We start from the raw sequence: 4,485 nt of genomic DNA on the forward strand, positions 1-4,485 counted from the left end.
TTTTTTTTTTTTTTTTTTTTTTTTTACTTGGTGAGTTCTGAGTCAGGTCAAATACAGGCATCCTTGCAAATAGGGTTTCCAAGGAAACCACAGGACAGATGAAATAATGACAATTTCTGGGAATGAGGAATTGAAAGAGTTCCATCTCTGTTCTGTTCACTCCAGTGGCTGCTAGAGTCAGGAATGGGACTAGAGCAAACTTAAATGCCACAAAGTTGTAGTTCTTTCTGAAATTCAGTTGCATTTTGTGAATAAATATTCCCTGGATTTCCACAAACTTCCAGAGTTCTAAAAAAGTTTTTTTGCTAGTCTTATTGTTACTTTTATGGGGGAGTTTTGGAGATCCATACTCTGTCATTTTTACTATCTTGCCATTATCTTTGTAAGCACTTCTGTGATGTCTCCTTAAATTTATAGTACACATAACCTTTGATTCAGCAATCTAATGTTAGAAGTTTATTCTTCATATATGGTCCTGTTTGAGTAAAAATCCTGGGTGGAGGATACTCATTGTTGGAATGTTTGTAGTCACCAAAACCTGGGAAATACCTCAGTGTCATTTGCAAGGGAATATATCACACATGACAGATACTCCAGCCTCCAGACAGAATATACTTCATCTGTGATAAAACACGAGAACTTGTCCAGATAAAAGAGCAAGTTGAGGGCTGGGGTTGTGGTTCAGCAGTAGAGCACTCGTCTCGCACGTGCAAGGTCCTGGGTTCGATCCTCAACACCACATAAAAATAAATAAATAAATAAAGGTATGGTGTCCAACTACAACTACAAAAAAAAAAGTATTAAAAAAGAACAAGTTGAAAACAGTGCGTGAAATGTTCAGTACACTTTACTTCAGAAGTTATTTTGAAGTTAATAAGACTCCTGTGGCACAAGAGTCAATAAATGGGCTTGACTAAAACTAAAAAGCTTCTTCTCAACAAAAGAAACAATCTGTGAGGTGAATAGAGAGCCTACATCTTGGGAGCAAATTTTTACCCCTCACACATCAGATAGAGCACTAATCTCTAGGGTATATAAAGAACTCATATGCAACAAAATGAAATTGAACCCCTTTCTCTCACCATGCACAAAAGTCAACTCAAAATGGATCAAAGAGCTAGGAATCAGACCAGAGACTCTGTGTCTAATAGAAGATAAAGTTGGCCCTAATCTTCATCACGTGGGGGCAGGCCCCAAATTTCTTAATAAGACACCCATTTATTAATTCTTGGTTTTAATTCTTATACTATAGGAGTCTTATTAAGAAATTTTTGTTGTATATGGATTTCCAGTTCTCCCGGCACCATTTGTTGAAGATGCTATCCTTTCTCCATTGCATGGTTTTAGCACCTTGGTCTAATGTAAGGTAGTTGTAATTTTGTGGATTTGTCTCTATGTCCTCTATTTTGTTCTTTTCCTTAATTAAAAAAAAAAACTGCAGTCCATCTCTGAATGTTTCAGTAATTGAATTATTTCTTATCTGAAAAATTATCTCTTGGGCTGTGGTTGTGGCTCAGCGGCAGAGCGCTCGCCTAGTATGTGCAAGGCCCTAGGTTAGATCCTCAGCACCACATAAAAATAAATAAATTAAATAAAGGTATTGTGTCCAACTATAACTAACTAACTAACTAAATATTTTTTAAAAATATCTCTTTTCCTTCTATTGGATTGACTGTGTATAGAATTGTTTTTAAATGTTTTTTTTCAGTTGTCAATGGACCTTTAATTAATTAATTTATTTATTTATATATGGTGCTGAGAATTGAATCTAGTGCCTCACACATTTGGCAAGTGCTCTGTCACTGAGCTAAGACCCCAGCCCATAGAATTTTTATTGCACAATCACTTTTTCTCCAGATTTTGTTTAATGTCCATATAATTCATATTTTTTGCACATAGTCTGGCTTTCCTATCTGGTTGCTTTTAGCATTTTGGGGGTTTTATGGGGTTTTTATTATTTTGTTTGTTTCTCATCCTTGGATTGAACCCATGTGTGCTCTATGACTGAACTATATCCCCAGACCTTTTAATTTTTTTAAATTTTGAGACAGGGTCTCCCTAAAGTTGCTTAGGCTGCTCTCAAGCCTGTGATCTTCCTGCTTCAGCTTCCTGAGTTGCTGGGATTGCAAGCATGTGCCACCATGCCCAGCTTTTTGTTTTGTTTTGGGTTTGTTGTTGTTTTGATTGGCCTTGTTATTCCTGAGGTTTTATAAGGCTGTGCCTAAAAATTATGGGTCTTTTCACATACCATTTTAACAACGGCTCTGAATCTTGATTTCTGAGGGGAGAAATTTTTTGTTCTCTCTTTGATAATTTTCTCTGACTTTATTAGCCATTACTGCCCTCATAATACTAGTAGGAAATGGGCCTTTACTTTTATCTTTCTTCTAGGAGAATCCCTCAATCTTCCAGCTTAGCCATATTTTCTTTTTCGCCATTTCCCCCACGTAGATTGTAGGCCTTAAAATAAGATAGCCTGACACTTATCTGTGATACAGGTCACTTAAGCTTTTTCAGCCTGAGTTTCCTCATGTGCAGAATGAGTATCCTACTAGTTCTTGTAACATAAAATTATGCAGCCAATACTTGAATGCTTTAGTTGGGTACAGCAGGTATTACTTATGATTAATCATTTTTTAGAAGAATTATGATTTATTTTTCATAGCAGTATGTTTATATTATTCAGTTGTGTTTAAATATGATATCCTCTGATTTCTCTGGTATTTTAATTATGTACCTTTAAAATCCTATTTCCTCTGTTCACTGTTTCTTGAGTTTGTGCCTCTTAGTAGTTTTTTTTTAGTCCGCTTATATATATTTTTTAATTGACTCCTTATATATTTTTTCAAAAGTCTTGTATTCCCAGTATGATGGTATACTGTGCATCCTCAGCCAATGCTCTACCACTGTGGCACATGTGTGTTCTACTTTAGGGATTCCTCTGCTGGTTGGGCTTGGGAGAATCTAATGAAAATTTAGATGGTGGATGGTAGAAGCCACTTTTAAAGGCCACCCCTTTGTTCCAGTAAGTTACTTGGGCAAGTCCTGTTTCTCCAGCTCAAGCTCTGGGCTATCTTGCTTTCTCCCGAAGTCTGCTTCAGAGGTTACCATAAGGCTATCCTGGGCACATATGGAGTCAGTTGCTTCTTTTTGTACCTTAATTGGTCATGTCATTGTGTAGATTCAACAATAACCCAACCTCTGCTTCTCTCTTCAGCCCAAGTAATACTATTAGGAGCCTTCTGGCTGGCTGATCATGTTTCTTGAGACTTTATATGGGGTCCCTGCTGTTAGTCACCAAAATTTCAGGTTTTGTGGGCAAGAGGAGAGTTGGGAGAGTGGTGCTACTAATGACAACATGTGCATTTGGAATGCTTAACTTGAATTAATAAGCCTGTCTTGCTTTATATTGTTGATTCTGAGTCTGATTTTAAATTTCTAGGACTTTTTGAGAATCCCTTACCTCCAAATTCTTCTCCTATACATGATTTGAGCTGTGTACTTTTTTCTTTAATTTTCCCATCATTCCTAATCTGTTTTCCATCATCTAGGAGTTCCTCAACATTTCTATTCTAATAGCAATCTAATATATTTACACTCTGTTTTAATGTTTTTTTGTAGTTATAGATGGACAACGTCCCTTTATTTTGTTTCACTTTTATGTGGTGCTAAGGATTGAACCACATGCTAGGCAAGTGCTCTGTCACTGAGCTACAGCCTCAGTCCGACATTGTGTTTTAACTAGCATGCATACCAGTAAGTAAACTCTGTATTCTGAGCGCAATTCTCTTAGGATTCTAGACCCATGTAGCTCTCTGGTCCTGGACAGCTATAACAACACCCCACCAGCACCACAAATTAAACAAGTCAAATTTTAAGTTTGTTATCTGTTCTCCTTCCCCACTTCAACCTTTTCCCCTTTCACTTCCTATCCATTATAGCACCAACACACCAGTCACTCAGACAGGGAACCTGGAGAGCATGCTTAGTGTCTCTTTGCCCTAGGCTTCTAGGTTTTGTTTTTTATCACATGATTTAGAATGAATTTCTCTCTGTCTCTCCACAACAGTCACCCTTACTATTTTTCTTATGAATTGCTATAGCAACTGTCTATCTAAAGTCCTGCTTTCCAGTGGTGTTTAAAATCACAGTTATTTCACCCTAAATGTAAATCCTTTATAGGTTTCAGTTAATGCTAGGTTTGGTTGGAAGAACTCAGTGTCAGACATCAAGCCCTTTGCTCTGCCTCCTGCTTTGTGTGTGTATGTGTATGAGAGAGAGAGAGAGAGGGGGGAGAGAAAGAAAAAATGAATTGGGTATGAAGCTCTGGGACCTTGTATGTGCTAGGCATGTCCTCTTCCACTGAGCTACACCCTCCAGTCCCACTGTTTCCTTTGTTTTTATCTGCTTTACAATAAGCTACTTTTAGTTTTTCCAAACACATATTTTCTCTCCATATTTCACTTTTTTTTTTTTTTTTTTTTT

The 4,485-nt window shown here is 37.1% G+C and overlaps 1 protein-coding gene across 1 annotated transcript in view; it reads left to right on the forward strand.

Annotated features, from left to right (window-relative positions):
* Znf239 (zinc finger protein 239) overlaps window positions 1-4,485 on the forward strand; it is a 27,905-nt gene that overhangs the window by 22,616 nt on the left and 804 nt on the right. The gene's annotated exons all lie outside the window — the stretch shown is intronic.

This window comes from Marmota marmota, unplaced genomic scaffold (genome assembly GCF_001458135.2).
Source record: "Marmota marmota marmota unplaced genomic scaffold, marMar, whole genome shotgun sequence".
In the NCBI taxonomy this organism is placed as follows: Eukaryota; Metazoa; Chordata; class Mammalia; order Rodentia; family Sciuridae; genus Marmota; species Marmota marmota.